Source organism: Lontra canadensis, unplaced genomic scaffold (genome assembly GCF_010015895.1).
Source record: "Lontra canadensis isolate GAN:19392208 unplaced genomic scaffold, GSC_riverotter_1.0 scaffold55, whole genome shotgun sequence".
In the NCBI taxonomy this organism is placed as follows: Eukaryota; Metazoa; Chordata; class Mammalia; order Carnivora; family Mustelidae; genus Lontra; species Lontra canadensis.
Window position 1 is genome coordinate 3177929 of NW_022631049.1, and position 17003 is coordinate 3194931.

The 17003-nt window shown below is 39.7% G+C and overlaps 1 protein-coding gene across 6 annotated transcripts in view; it reads right to left on the reverse strand.

Moving 5' to 3' along the window:
• The window catches only part of FUT8 (fucosyltransferase 8), a 302069-nt gene extending 292751 nt beyond the window's left edge, over positions 1-9318 (reverse strand). For 4 of the 6 annotated variants that reach the window (XM_032875175.1, XM_032875170.1, XM_032875172.1 and 1 more), the window contains exon 1: positions 8017-8422. The gene's annotated coding sequence lies outside the window, so the exon portion shown is untranslated. Of the gene's footprint in view, positions 1-8016; positions 8423-9242 lie in introns of those variants that run through there. The other 2 variants (XM_032875174.1, XM_032875176.1) reach the window with 2 other exon arrangements.
• Positions 9319-17003: the final 7685 nt, after the last annotated feature.

Here is a 17003-nt window from a genome sequence, read left to right on the forward strand (position 1 = left end):
GTGCTCCACAGGGAGTATGCTTAAGACTCTCTTTCCCACTCCCCGCCCTGACCCACCTAGTATGCTCTATCTCTAAAATAAATTAAAAAATCTTTTAAAAAATAAATAAAACTTAAAGCTGGAAACTTTATGAGATATAATTTATACTTAAATAAAGCTATTCAAAAAATGACTAAGAAGGAACTCGGATTTTGGCTTTAAGTCCACAGAGCTCTGAGGAAATTATATGTCAAAAAGTATCCCTAGCAGTGCCTTGGGTGGCTTAGTCCCTCAAGCGTCTGCCTTCAGCTCAAGTCATGATCTCAGGGTCCTGGGATCAAGCCCTGCATGGGTCTCCCTGCTCAGCAGGGAGTCTGCTTCTCCCTCTCCTTTTGCAGCTCCCCACACCCCCTGCTCTCTAATAAATTTTTTTTAATCTTAAAAAAATAAAAGTATCACTGAAACACACACAAAAAAAGCTTTTTTCCCAAACTTCAGATCCTTTTCCCTTGAAAATTTCCAAAACTTAGGTACTTTATTTTCCAAACTTACGTTTTCCATGGATACAGAAAGTAACAGGAAGTGCACAAATACACACATAGGAAATGTGCATAATTCCTCTGAAAACACTTTCATTATTGATCATTATTTCCTTTTAGATAGGATCTGCACCACTCTAAGTAAACCTCCGCAGGCAGTTTAGAATAGAAGATGCACAGACGACTGGGTGACTCAGTCAGTTATGCATCTGCCTTTGGCTCAGGTCATGATCCCAGGGTTCTGGGATCAAGTCCCACATTGGGCTCCTTGCTCTCTCTCATAACAATTAATGCTTTACATCTATGAGAAATACCACCGTTTGAACCTTAAAAATGAACAGCGTTTTAATTAATGGAGGCCTAGATATCTGTAATTATGTCAGAGGAAGCAGTCAGGATTACTTAGTAAACCTACATTTCCCATGCTGCTGAGGATTAGTTTACCCAAGCTAACAAAAGACCTTTTGGCCTCAAGAATTTCAATAACCGGGGCGCCTGGGTGGCTCAGTGGGTTAAGCCTCTGCCTTCGGTTCAGGTCATGATCTCGGGGTCCTGGGATCGAGCCCCGCGTCGGGCTCTCTGCTCAGCGGAGAGCCTGCTTCCCCCTCTCTCTCTATGCCTGCCTCTCTGCCTACTTGTGATCTCTACCTATCAAATAAATAAATAAAAATCTTAAAAAAAAAAAAAAAAGAATTTCAATTACCACCTTCCTAAAAGCCCTGGAGTTTCAACAAACTTCCTAAAAGAGAAAGAAAAATCTGAAACTTATAAAAAGAAGGCTAAATGTTTACCCTAGCTTAAACTCCAAGTTTAAAAGAGGAGGTTTCTCAAAATTACAATCTTTTGACATTTGGTAACTGAATGAATTAAGTAGTTATTCAAAGAATTCAAGACATGAAAAATAGAACACAATCTCAGCTGAATATATCTCTCTTTCCGTGTGTTAAAAAACTGAGTCGGGAGCACCTGGGTGGCTCAGTGGGTTAAAGCCTCTGCCTTCGGCTCAGGTCATGATCCCAGTGTCCTGGGATAGAGCCCCACATCGGGCTCTCTGCTCAGCGGGGAGCCTGCTTCCCACCCCCCTCTCTCTGCCTGCCATTCTGCCTACTCATGATCTCTGTCAAATAAATAAATAAAATATTAAAAAAAAAAAAAACTGAGTCAGTCAGATACCAAATGATGAGTGCCCTAATTATCAAACATACACTTTCTCCTTGTGAACTTTTCACAATAACTGGCTTAAACTTGCTAATCATAGTCCCATGAATGGAGAACACTGCTGCTCATTTTAGTTTGTTAGGGCTCTCCAAGGGACACAGTATAGTTTGGGGTTGGGTTTGTTTTTTTTTTTACATTTTTCTTACTGCAATGAGGCACAAAAGAAGGTGAAGTGATGTTCTAAAAACCAATCCCTTATAGACAGAAACTCCATAGATGAAGACAGAAATAACAAAGAAGACATAAGAATGCATTCCAGGAAACTGGAAGAGGGGGATTATGATATATTAAATATTAAACATAATAATGTGACTGATACAACACCCTTAACAATGAATGAACCAACAACCCAATATCCCTTTTTACATGGAGTAACAAAATCATTTTTTAATAAATAATAATAAACACTACCCCAGTCTCTTGCCTACTGCCTCAGAGGAAATGAAATCATTATAATAAATCTATGGTAACACAAAGGCTAATGTTTTACCAGGAAACGTTCTGTGAACGTTAAGAAAAAAAAATCCTAGAAGGATGTTGTCAACTCCCACATTTTCTACCATGATTGGGAGAGTTATGGTTAACAAACAAGGAAAAGAAAGAAATGGAGGGACAAAGAAAAACTAAGAAGAACTCTCCCTCACCAACAAACAAAGCAGGCTCACCAACCACTAAGATCCTGGGCCTCTCAGTCTCCTTCCCTTCACTATCTGCCCCAAACACAGCTAAAGTCTGAAACAATGGATATAATACAGAAGCTACAAATTACATTTTTCCCACCTTTACTACCAATTTATGATAAATTACATTTTTTAAATTATGAAAATGATTTTTAAAACTAGCTTATGGAATGATGACTTAAGTCATTTAATAACATTGCTATGCTTTTATAGTTTGATGATTTGTAAATATTGTTTTTACCACATGCAAATTTATTCTGGCTCTAGATATTAATGGGATTTCATATCTCATTTAAGGGACATAATCCAGTCATAAAGTTATTAAAAATTTGAAATTCAGTCATGGTTAATTAACAGTCAATTGAATAAAAAGATGTACATAAAAACAAAACAGGTTCATTTTCATTTTAGGTTATATGTTTGCAGTAAATTAAATAGAAGAATCTCCCATTTTTGTTACTTTTGTTCATTTATAATCAGAAAGTTATAGTATTTAAAGTTATTATCATGTATTATTTCTCATAACTCAGATTCTAAAATAAATATTAGTTTCTCATTTACATCTATGATTAATATCAATATTTTATTACATATTTATAATGTGAATTTTATTTACATTAACCAGTCATCAAGACTGTGACAAGTAGAACATTAAATCCAATCAAAACATCGGTATGATGTCATATTTTTTCAGTTTATCCTATTGTTAAAATAAATGTGAAAAACCCAAGTTCTAAAATAAAACAAAAATAAGGAGCAGTTCAATAGTGATCTTATTTATTCCAATGCTTCAAGTGAAGTTATACTACAGAACAAATACAAAAGAGAATAACAGCAAAAGCAAGTTTGAACCACATCAAACTTGAAACATATGTCCTCTTCACATGTCATTTTCTGACCAAAAACAAAACAAAACAAAAAAAATTATCACAAAAATATATTTTTAAAAATAGGTAAATGAGCTATTTAGTTTTGGTAAATAAAGTCTTTTTAAAAGAAAACTTAGGGGTGCCTGGGTGGCTCAGTCATTAAGCGTCTGCCTTTGGCTCAGGTCATAATCCCAGGGTCAGGGGATCGAGCCCTGCATTGGGCTCCCTGCTCAGCCAGAAGCCTCCTTCTCCCTCTCCCACCTCCCCTCTCTCACTGTCTCTCTCTGCCAAATAAATAAATAAAATCTTCAAAATAATAAATAAATAAAAAGAAAACTTAAACGAAATTAACCATATAGCTCTGCTTTCTGTAACAAATATGAGTTAACTAATACTGAAATATATAGCATAATTCCATACGCCCTATATGTTCTTCTTCCATTAAAAGTAAAATGTACAGGGGCGCCTGGGTGGCTCAGTGGGTTGAGCCTCTGCCTTCAGCTCAGGTCACGATCTCAGGATCCTGGGATGGAGCCCCACATTGGGCTCTCTGCTCAGCGGGGAGCCTGCTTCCTCCTCTCTCTCTGCCTGACTCTCTGCCTATTTGTGATCTCTCTCTGTGTCAAATAAATAAATAAAATCTTTTAAAAAAAAAAAGTAAAATGTACAGTATCATATAAAGTTTATATGGGTTGTATGTTTAGAATATTGTTGAGGCTGGTAATACGGTCATTTATTTACTCAAGGAAGAAAAACCTATGCCAGCAAGTGACATCATTCATTTTATTGGTTTGATCCCTAATTATTCCAAAGTGAAAATTTTGGGATATGGAGGGAGGTTGAAAAAGAGTGGGCTGGAGAGCAGAAGGGAGAGAGAAAAAAAGATTCAGACATGAGACTAATCTCTTAAAAAATATATCTTATACATCCCTGTATAATAGTCTTCAGTTGGGAATTTTAAAATGGTTTTGTTTCTTTTTTTTTTTTTTTTTTTTAAGATTTTATTTATTTGACAGAGAGAGACACACCAAGAGAGGGAACACAAGCAGGGGGAGTGCAAGAGGGAGAAGCAGACTTCCCTCTGAGCAGGGAGCCAAATGCGGGGCTTGATCCCAGGAACCTGGGACCATGACCTGAGCCAAAGCAGACACTTAACGACTGAGCCACCCAGGTGTCCCTTTAAAACAGTTTTTTTAAAAACTGATTGTAAATATCTTTTCAATGTTTGTCTCATTATAGCAAACTACAATTTAATAATAATTCCAACTGCCAAAAGGAAACCATATGCCAAATAGTTCAGAAATATAAGCCACATACTCATTAAGAAGGAAACCAAAGAAAATCTTGAATGGGTCCTCTAAACGCTACACCATACTACACTACTGCTGACTGGAGTACTAACAGGACTAGTATTGATGCAAGGTATAAAAGTACTATAATAGTAATACTTTAGTTTCAGCATTGTTTAGAATCTTAGCTGTGCTTTGTTTTGTCCTTTTATTTTAAGTATGCTCCATGTCCAACACGGGGCTTGAACTCACAACCTTGAGATTAAGAGTTGCATGCTGTACCAACTGAGCCAGCCAAGTGCCCCAGTTGTGTTTTATTTTTTAGTTAAAAAAAACTATTTTTTTTAATATTTACTCTTATGATTATAAAATGGAAACTCTTATAAATGTTCTATAATATGAAGTGGGTGTATTTACAATTTAATTAAAACAAGAGACTTAATGCAGTTTATAGTAAATAAAAAATAACCATTTAGGAAATTGAAAAGATACATAAAAATATTCTGGCATGTTTTATAAAACATTGTTTAATTTCTAGCATAAACCCCTTAAAAAGGGTAAACACCTTACTAGTCTTATCTCACAGATATTGCCATTCTTTTCAAAGAATCGATTTTTTTTACTTAATGGACATAATTTTTTGTTTACTTAATGGACATAATGCACAGCAATATAGAACAAACAGCGCAACCACTATCTTCAGAAAACAAAATATTCTAATTTTAATATATACATTATTAGTTTCTAGCCTTGAATTCCAAGAATATGTGAACTGTGAGAAGTAAATTTGCATACCTGATTACAGCTGAGAAATCTAACTAAAGTGCCATAAACCAAAAAATAATTGCTTTATATTCAAAGGCCCAAGTTCAATTTAGTAAACAGTCTAGACTCACTGCATCATATTACAGGAGACAGAGGTTAAGAAGTGACCTTGGGATTTTGCTTTCCAGATGTGTGAAAGGTCCATTTCTTAATGAAAGTATCTCTACTCTTGATAAATACTTAGCTTACTACCCAGTCAATATCTTTGCCCATATAAGACTCTATTTGATTTTTGAAATTTTAGGACTGCAGATACTATAAAGAAAAAATTTAAGAATATAACAACATGCACAAAGGATTAAGACTACTTCCCTTGTGATGAAATGCACAAGTTAAGAAATGACTATCAAACACTCTACATTATGGGGCATATTTTTCTGAGATTTTAAATGAGAAATTCAGTAAGCCTTAAGCATATACTTTCCATTATTTTAAATCATGAAAAGATTTTTTAAGTAATTTGTAATATAAAATATATATATATATATATTCCACAAATGACCAAGTACAGATATATGCCCATATCAATTCCCTTACTCTTTTAATTAAAAATTTATGTTCTTTTTGGTCATAAAAATCTGGGTTTGGGCGTTTTTAAAAGTTCAAATACATACTAAGCTATTCTTTGCTTTGGCACTAGCTCCCCCTCCAGACCAACCTACTAATATAACTGCACTTAAAAAAATAAACAACAACACAAGTTTTTCCAAACCACGAGAGAATTTCAAAATTCACCCCTTTTAAGGACATTCCAGTACTTTAAAATAACCAATTAAAATTGAAATCAAACATTGCATAATGTAATCAGAATTATAGTTTTTTCAATTCCATACATCTCAAATAGGATGACTTGTAGGAAAACAACTTCAAGTGACTCTTTAAATTTAAGAACATCCTAAACAATCTACATGGTATGATATTTTATGGAAATTATTTTGAATCCCTACCCTAATAAACCACAGCATACCATTCATATTAACTCACTACTTGCTCAAAGATACACTTTTGCATGTTTCTGCAATCTATACAAGTTTCATTCCAGCTGTTCAGCTCTTCAGTTCAAGTAACAATTCTCAATTTATAAAAGCAGCAAAAGGAAAATCCATGCCCTAAATCACTCTTCAATGGTCTTAATAGCCTATTCATTTCTAACTCCCTACATTTCTATATATTAAACTGTAAATTCACAAATACAAATGTTTGAATGCCCACCTTAATTGTTACTACTATAGTATTTATAAATCAAGTAATTGCCACTTTGTATACAAATTTTATGGTATATTTCACAAAGCTGGCAATGTACAAGATCTTATCATTTGGCATTGAATTTTAGGTTATTTTTTAGGTTATTTTAAAGAAGAGAAAACACAACTTGCTCCATTATTTCAGTATAGTGCTGTTGTGCTTAATTTCTTTCCAAAATGTTTTCATAGATATGATGCACCTTTTAAAAGAACTATGTATAAAAACATGAAATTTAAATTAAATTAAATTAATATACACTTACCTCCAGGAGTAACAAGAAGAAAAAAAAAAAACTATAATGAAACCTTGCCTACAGTTTCAAAAGAGAGCCAAGTCAAAGAGCAGTCAGTTACCCATGATGAGCTTAATTCTAAACTGATAGAAAACTTTTGTTGAAATCTGTTCTGCGTTACCTTGAAGTTGGGGGTTATCTACTGGGGATTCTGCCTTTTCCTAGGTTCACCTTCTAGAGTTGGCTTAAGTCCAGTGTAAATTAATTCAAACATGGGAAGAAGAAACACCACGTCTCTCTGCCTTTCTCTAAGGCCTCCAATCAAAAGGCTAATAATATACGGCAAAACGTTGAAAGCTCACCAGGGATAAACCCTAACCAAGACACTGCCATTTAACTTAAGATATACACTGCATCTCTGACGTTCTGTGTGGCTGAAGATTGCAGTCCCCACAGCAAAAGAACAGGTGCTGCACCCGACAACCCACTCACTCTTGCAGGACAAATCTCCTTTAACTAATAAGGACTCGTTTCACCTTCCCAAATAAGTTTAGATACTCAAAAGCCGCCAGCTCATCATTTCCACATCAGTTGTGGGGGTGCAGCGGCACTCACGCCTTTAACTGCCCAGGCATTGGCCCCTCGCCGGGAGCGGATCTTTGTACAGGTCCACTCCCCGATTTCTCGCCCGAGAACCCCTCACAAAAGCCCGTAACGTACAAGCATCCTCTTCCCCACAGGCGGTGACTACAGCGACCGAGTTGCTGGCGAAAGGACAGGTAGGTGGAGAGGAGAAAGGAGGGACACCTCCCACCCCCGCCCCCATCCCTTCTCTCCTTGGCTTCGGCCCCTGCCCGAAGCAAGGATGCGCGACGCCGAGGACAGCCGCGGCTGCAGGCGCCCCTCACCCCCAGCCCGCGCCCCCGGGCCGCGCCAGAGCGTCCCGGGGGCTTGCTCCCCACTTTTCCCGGAGCCCCTGGGTAAGCAGCAGCAGTTGCAGCAACAGGCCCGGGGAACGCCTGGTGGGAAAAGAGCGGCAACAGCCCCGGATCACATCCCCGGCGCCTCCTCGAATCCCGCACTAGCCCAGCCCCAGACCCCGAGGCGCGCGGGGCCCGGCTCCCAAACGCCCCCCCTTACCCGAGGCGGGAGCAGAGGCGGTCTCCGCCGTCCCCAGTTGCCGCCGCCACCGCCGCCGCCACAGCCCTCAGCCGCAGCTGCCCCGTTGGGGAGTGGGAGGGGTGGCTGGGTGGAGGATGCTACTCCCGACTGAAAGGAGAGGAAGAAACGGAAACAGGAACCGCCGCCGCCGCTGCTTAACGGAGCCTTCGGCGCCACTGACTGAGCGAGAGCGCGAGGCGGCGCGAGCGGGGCAGTAGCTGACAGAGCGAGACGGAGCGCGAGCCGGGTCCCGGGCGCGCGACCCCGAGCAGCACCGGCCCCATTCCGCGAGGAGAGGAAGGGGACCGGTTGGCTGGGGGCTGGGAGGGGTCGGTGTGGGGCGGGGGCCTGGAGCGGAGGGAACCCGGCTACTCCGGCCGACCGGAGATAACGCGCGCACGCGCCGGAGCGGCTCTGACAACGAGCGCAGGCGGGGAAGCCTTGGCTAGCGCAAGCGTGCGCGCGCGGGTGGGGGCGCGCGCCCCTCAGCGTTACAGGCTTCTGGGAGAGGGCGCGCATGCGCCGGCCGCTGCCACCTACGGCGACCCTGGCATGTGCTCCGGCTTCTTCCCGCCCCCTTCTCGCTGCGCCGGTGGATAGCGTAGCTGCAGCATCCGCTGCCAGGCAGAGCCGCGGGTCACAGAGGGACCGGGAGGCTTCCAGCAGGGCAGCAGCTGCGCTTGGGCGCCTGCTTCCTACACGAGCGTAGGCCGCCCTCTACCGCCTGCAGGCCGGAGGCTGACGGCGGCGCGACTCGAGCCGAACTCCCCCATTCCCGGGAGCGCCATCTCCAGGGAATGTTGTATTCTCGACAGCCGGGAAACGGACTGGCCCTAGCCAGTTCATTCCGTGCCCCTAAGGAGCACTGGTACTGGAGATTGAAGCAGGCTTCCTGCTACTTTTTAGAGGGGATCGCGGCAGCTCAGCCCCTGCAGCCCAGGCAGGTCTGGCCGTTCGACTGCAGCTTGCGGCGTGACCAGAGAATGGCATCGCACCCCCCATGCAACTAGCGAAGCCCTGTTTTATCAAGTGAGAGCTGTTTCCATATTTAACCCGACAGAAAGACCTCCCACAAGGGCCTGCGTTTGATGCCTAGCCTCTGCCCCGACCCGGGGCTGCGACAGCCCCTTTGAGGCGGAAGTTTATTCGGTACGGGAAAAAGAACTTGGGGGTGCGGGACAGGGGTGCCCTAGGATGCTTCCTACCCGCTCGCACTCGGGAAATTCCTGGCGCCCGCGATGCAGAGCAGTGGGCCGAAGACCTAGCTCTGACCAGCCCAGACCGCGAGGGGAGCCGGAGGGCCACAACGCGCAGCCCCGGCACACAAAGTAGTCGCGGGCCGAGGGAGGGGGTGCCACGAGGCCCAATCAGAGACACGAGCCGTGTGAGTGGAGTGCGAGCCGACCAATCGGACGGCCGGAGGGTGAGCTTCCCGTACCCAACTCTTCCCTGTAGCCTCGGGACCCAGATCCCGAGCCTGGAGCGCTGTGCAGACATGGAAAGCGACGTGGTGCCCCAAGCACAGAAAAAAATTTTTCTCTGGACTTGGGTATTTTTAAGTAAATGCCCTAGGTACTTATCCCAAAACAAATAGCGGCGGCGTTTTAGATGCCGAGTATGGAAAGGATCACGGAAAAGAGATTTACAAGGCACTGGCCTGCCAACACTGCAATCTGCCTAATAACGTTCATAAATTTACAGTATTTATTGAGGACTTTTTATAGGCCAGGAACTGTATTACAGAAAAACAAATAAGATAACAGCTGATTCAAAGAAGACAGAAAGTTCCGTGTCCTCAAGAAGCTCGGCTTCTTCTTAGGTTTGCTGGACCTTGTGACTCTGGTATTTACTGTCAGTCCTTTAAGAAAAAAGCTCTCAGCAAAGTAGTTTCCAGTCATCTTTATGACTGTTATCTCTCTTAAGAAGAGAAAGTTGAGGGAAAAGTAGAGTGACCTGTCTAAAGTTACACGAAAAAGATACTGGCAGAGCCAGAATTATGTTCTAGCTCAGAGAGCTTGTAGATCATCATTCAACAATGATTTATTGAATGCATGGTTGCCATCCTCTACTAAAGAGGTTCCTGTGCAGAGCTTGCAAACAACAGAATTCTACTATAAGGGCCACAGGCTTTGGTTGTCGGAAATGAACGGAAATTTTAGGCTTCTGCCATCATAAGATGAAGTAAAGGCTAATGTCTTATCAGTCATACTCTAGATCATTTTCAGAAGTCAGAGGTAAGATAGATATTTGCTTTTTAGTTTAAACAGCATTTTAAAAATATTTAAGCAACATTGTCAATCAACTTTGACCTTGATTTAAGGACAGATTGGCTAGGTGTCTTCTTGTTGGGGAAAAAAAACATATTTCTGAATTTTTTCACTGAAGTTGTTACATGTAAATCAGAGGGATTCAGGATAGATACTCTCTTTGAAATCATTTTGCTTTACTCAATACATTGTACCAATTTTGTATAAATTCTAGACTTCAACTTGTTAGACCTCTGTATATAACCTTTGTCATTGAGTTTTTGGAGTTATGTTATAGAGTTTTGTGATTACAGTGTTACCCTATTCTTCAGAACGTGACTGTGAATATCAAGAGTAGTTATTAGCTAAATAAGATTTTGAATAAAATTAAAGAGCATGGCACATTAAAAAAAAGTTTAGCAAGGATGTTTCACTTTAAAGCTTACCTTATATAATACTTTAAGATCTCCAAGTTCAAAGCTTTACTTTACATATGCCTCAAAACATCCGATTTTCCATCTGGCCTTCATTTTTCCTTTCCAAATGTAGGAATTAAAATACATATCTTCTCAGGAGTGCCTGGCTGGCTCAGTTGGTAGAGCATGTGATTCTTGATCTCAGGGTTGTGAGTTTAAAATCTTTTTTAAAAATTAAATAAATCTTCTCTACTGCCTTCTGCATATATATATATATATATATATATATATATATATATATCTCCTAGGAATATTTGCCCAAAATTTAGTGTATTTTGGTAGGATAGTATATTACATATTAAAATACCAGATAATTTGGGTGTCTCTGCAATACACTCAGAAACTACTTCTCGAGTGACTCTGCTCTGTTGCGTCAATGTGCTCAGCCTGTGACAGAACGGTGTTATCAAGGCCCTTTCCAGGACATGCCCAGGATTAGCTGCCACCTCAGAACTGGAAGTATCAGTTATACAACTGACTTTGGGAACAAATCTTTACACACTGAGTTCCAGATCAATAATGAATTTCCAAAAAATTCACAACAGTTCCAACTTTAACATTTCTTTTACTCTCTCTGGAGAGGAATTACTGAAACTCTGCCTCTCTCTTGCTAGGTTGTTTCTAAGAAGGAAAGTATCTCCAAAAGGTTCTACACATTACTAGTCACCAGAAGATATCTCTGTCAAAAGATGTTTTCTCCACAAGTTCTAGCTTCCCCACCACCACCCACTGCTGTTCCTGGGCCCTCTCACTCTCTCTTCTCACCCCAGCTGCCTGCCTCTGCCTCTCATCACTCCTAGTTTCTGATATTTGCTTAAGCAAGTAGAAATGCTCCACTACTTCCTCTACCATTCCCTCACCAGCTAGGTTTTAGACCCATCTTTGCTTATCTGAAAACTTACAGATAAGTTCTTTTCAGCAAGAGACGGTACAGAACATTCTTTGTCATATTATACCAAGAACTAATAGAACCTTATCAGTACATTATATTCTTTTACACAGCCTGTGTCAAATTCTTGGTCACCAGCCAGAGCTGTGGGGTCTTGTGGGTGGGGCAAGGAGGAGTTAACCATTAGACAATGGAAAAGATGAAAATGAAAGTTAAAGTGAATACACTAGTAGCCATTTTATTGAGAGATTAGCCAAATCAAAGTTAATGAACTTGAATATTATCACATTTCCAAAGTTGTGAACATTCATGCAGGAACTGGTTTGAAGTTTACTACTACCATTTTATTAATGACTATAATAAAAATAATAGGCTAGGTGTAATATTGCTGAGTGCCAGGCGCCATGATAAACTCTTACCTCCATCATGTAATTCTCAAAGCAACCCTTTGACACAAATCCTATTATTATAATAGGGGGATCTAAGAGGTCACAGAGAGGAGCTAAAGAGGTTCTCAGCAGCAGCTACTACCAAATAGTTGAGAAATGTTTCCATTTCTGCTAGTGAGGACCAATTGAATGTCAGTCCTGGAAACATTTGTAATAATTCTTAATTGTTCTTATTTTCTAAGCATTGCTCTAGGTACATTTACTTAGAGGATTCCATCTTACAGGAAATCATTCAAAAGACAGCACTGTTATTGTTACATGCAAAAAGGTGTGACCTTGAGATAATCATTTTACCCATTTTGGCCCTTAGTTTTCTTACCTGTAGAATAAAGGGGATGGTCTAATGAAATTTTAGTTGTTTGCCAGTTCTAAAACTACAAATCTAGCCAGGTTGACAAACCATTGCCAGCCACCACAACAATGAAATATGGAAAAACAGTCTATACTTTGAAATCCAGTAAATGTTTTTAAGTCATTTTTGAGCCAACTCCTTAAATAGAAGTTCAGTCTACATCCACTTATTAAAGAGCAAAGACAATCTTTCCAGTCAAAAGAGTAAATGAATTGATGGATTTAAAGACTTATGAAACTAGCTAAACTATCCCTTTCTATGGCCTGCCTCCATGGCTGAAATTTCTGTCTTCTTCATTGAGATAAAGCAACATATAGTTCACACTGTTCACAAGCACTCCTATTCCTTCCTCATTAATGGCGTACTGTGTGTGTGTGTGTGTGTGTGTGTGTGTGTGTGTGTGTGTGTGTGTTTTAGGTAACCAAACCAACCTCCAGCTATAGAAGGGCAATTCAATTAGCCTAAGTCAATCAGTAAATTAATTCCCTAGTATGGTAAAGACTTACTTACTCTCTCTTTCCTTGCATATAAAGAGATTATATTTTCATAATACATCCCTGCCACTCAACCCCACTGAACCATGTAACTAGTTACAGCCACTAGTCTATAGTGGGTTGTGGGCAGAAGTGATATGTATCGCTTCCAGGCATAAAATTTAATTGCAAGTATAAGTTCTCACAGTGTTTACCCTGCCCCAGTCTCAAAACCAATATTATTGAAGATGATAGAGCTTTTGTTAGCCTTGGTCCCTAAAAGAGGAAAGTGTGGAACACCCCACCACCCACCCTCATCAGGTCAGGATGGATATATGAATAAAAAATACACCTTTATTATTTAAGCCACTGAGATTTGTTGTTGTTTTTTTTTACTGCAGTATGACTTGATATCTAGGTTATACTAGGTCTTAGATGATTTTAATTCTAATTTAGGTATATTCTAATACACCTGAAAACCACTATAGTCCTGGAGTATGCTGGCCCAGTCAGACTGGAGGGAAGGATTTGTAGTCCTGCTTAGGGGAGAGGATTCTCTCCTAACAGATACAAATGAGTCAGGCCATAACAGAAATTACCATTGGCAGCAATCTAACAACAATAAGAATTAACCTTAAAATGAAGTCAACACACTGAAGATGGCAAACCAAGAGAAAAAACCTTGAAAATATGTTTGAGCTGGTGATTATATCATTCCTGAAGGCTTCTCTTCTCTGGACTGGTAATACTACAAAATAATAATTCTGGTTTTCTCCTCGATAACACCATGAGCAGAAATTACATCTTGTATATCTTTAATTTCATCACAGTTCCTAACACAGATATAGCTTTGGAAGTACTCAAAAATATTGGATGAATTAAAAATTTTATAAATATAATAGCTCATGCTCTTGCCTTTAGAAACAAAATGTCACTGGAATTAACAAGGGGGGAAAAGTAATTTAATACAACCCAATCTTTTTACAGATAAAGAGATTAAGACCCAGATACATTTCAAAATTTATCAAGTTCACATAGCTTTGTTATGACAGAAGGAAGGAAAAAAAAACTAATAATTACTTCATCAAAAATGACCATAGTTTCCAACTGAAAATAGAGAAGCAATGAGACAGTATTACCATGGTAGTTAAAACCTTTGAAGTTAAGACAAATGTCGCTTACTTACTAGCTATATGTTCTTGGACAAGTTACTTAACCTCCCTGAGCTCTGGTTTTCCATCTGTAAAAGAGTAATAATCTCTAGCTCATAGGTTGAGGAATAAATGACTCAACATGTAAAAAGCACTCAGCACAATGTCTGACACGTAATAAACATTCTATGTATTGCAGTCCTATCAAATGGTCTTTATTCATAGATAAATCAATTTTTTTGCATTAGGATAGATCCATTCTCCTTTATCTTTCCTTTCATTTAATTCATACCACTGACCTGTGTTTTTCCATCATGTGTAATGATAGTGTAGCCTATACAATTGCCTAGCCAGAACCGCCTTTCCTATAGGAACTGCTCCCCCTGTTTCCACACATCTGTCATATGATGGCATCAAGAAAAGCCTTGTTACTACTGATTGGCCATTGGCCACAGCTAATTGGTGAAGAGGTAGACACCTGACCCAAGTTGGGCCAATGAAGCCATTCTTCCAATATGTTTAGACTTTGGAAGGGAGGTCATCTCTAGTCTCAACTGGATATATTATCTGAAAGATGTCACTGGACATGTTTTTGTTTTGTTTTGCTTTTGCCAAGTAAAGAAACACATTCTGCTTTGACAGAATGAAGTCGATGGACAAAGGGAAAAGAACAGGTGAAGAAAGTGTCTTTGTTATGCTGGAGATCTCAGTTCCAGGTTTTCTTGACTATTGACAGAATCTCTGCCTTTCCTTCTGCTGTGGGTTGCCTCTTCCAAGGTTTCCCTCCATATTCTTCTAATATATTCCCTATTTTGCATAAACTAATTTCAGGTGGGCTTATTTTAGCTGTGATTAATGCAATGGTATGTATATTATCATAAAGTAGAAAAATAAGAGGGAAAAAATCCTTAAATTAATTAAATTTAATAACAACTTGAATGATACTTCTAAGAATATGATCAAGTTTATAAAAATGAATCAATAAATCTTCATCACCTATATGTAAAGCAGAGACTTCAAATTACCCCCCTATATCTGTTCTTTCATTCTTCCATAACAATGAACCCCCAATTTTTAGATGGTCATCTTGCCACTCAGCTAAAACCTAATATTTTCCAGTCTCTATTGTTGCGTAGGTGTAGCCATATGACTAAAGTCTGGCTGTTGAGATCAAAGTAGAAATGTTGTGTGGGCCATCTATTTTTTTAAAAAAGTCATAAAAAGAAAGAGAATATACCCTTCTTATCCATTCTCTGCATCCTATTACCTGAGCCATAATGTGATGACTGGAGCCCTTTCATCCATTTTGGACCATGAGGAAGATAGCCAGACGCCTCCATGCCAGTCCTGGGCTGCTACCTCTAACATTCTTTCATATGAATAAACAAACAAATAAATAAATAACTAAATAAGTAAGCTTCTCTCTTATTTAAGCCACTGTTTTCTAGGTTTTTCTGTTACATGCCACTGAACCTAATCCTGATACAATGCCATAGTAGTTTGATAAATTATGTTGGATCCTTAATGCTCCATAAAAAGAGAAATAAATCCAAAAGGATTTGAAAGAAATATAAAAAGACAAATATATACTACTATATTGAAAATTTTTAAACCAAAAATAAAGATACAGACTGAGGAAGGATGGGATAGGTGTAAGAGAAAAATAAAAATTCAGAAAGAAAAATTCCACCTAAGGAAGCTAAAAATTACCAGTGTTACTATGTTATAAATATTTGTTCCAGTAAGAATGGGCCTTGCTGAAGTCACCAAAGTTCCAAGGTTCTGCTTTTCAGGGGCAAAACCCTATTTATCAGTTCACCGGAGGGAAAATTAGAATCTGAAAGGAAAGACTAACTCTAACCAAACTGACAGAAGTCTGAAAGACCAGAAGGTCCCTGGAGGGCAGAGCCCCTGCCTCTCTGTCTTGATCACCACTATGCATCATATTTGCTGAATGAGTTAATTAATTTTCATTACAGTATAACTGCCAAGGGGATCAAGAAACTCCTAACCTCTGGCTAGTCAGGGTCTTTTACAGTTTCCATGGGAACAAGGCAGTATGGAGTCATGGCTCAGAAAGGAGATTCTAACTATATTTGAATCCAAGCACTGCCACTTAATAGTGATGAGACCTTGGGAAACTTTTTAAAACCATGTGTCATTTTTTTCATTCATGTAAAATGGGAATGAGAATGTTATCTACCTCACTGGGTTGTCATGCCTGTAAAATGAATTATTACATATAAGGCTCTTCAGAACAGCACCTGGCAGAGAGCACACAACAATGTTAGCTGTTTATCGCCCTACAAAAACCCTGAGCTAAAGCAAGCGTTTGTGGACACTATTATTATTATCTGATCTACATCCAAAGTCAAGATAACATGAAAACAGAATCTCGGAAAGAAAAAGAAATAGGTGATGGGCAAGATTTTCCTAAACCGAAGGTTGAATGTCGTTTCAGTTCTGCAGTACATGCTAGAGTACAAGTGTTGGTATTTAAAACAAAGAGCAAAGGTTCTAAAAACAACCCCCTATAAATTGTGCTGGCAGAGTTTACAAGTACACTTGTAAACTCACATGGATTGGGTCAAGGGGAGCTAACTTATATTTCTTTCAAGGCTGATCATTTAGTTTAAAATACACTCCCTGTCTTCTGGGCACTTCTGTCAAACGGCTAAGAAGTCCATTCAACCTACCTGAGCTTTTGAAGGTGCAAGGAACCAAACAACTCAAGTTACTCCAAGGAAAAGAGGATCTGAACTGTTTTCAGTTCAAAATGCATGAACTGAAACTGACCCTGTGGCTGAAGCACCGTCAGACACCAAGGCAGCTGGAGATCTGATCCGCACGCATCTCCATCCCTCTCGCGTTCCCCATCTCATTCTCTATCCTTCTGCTCTTTTCTCAGTGCCAACTGACTTCTTTTTTTT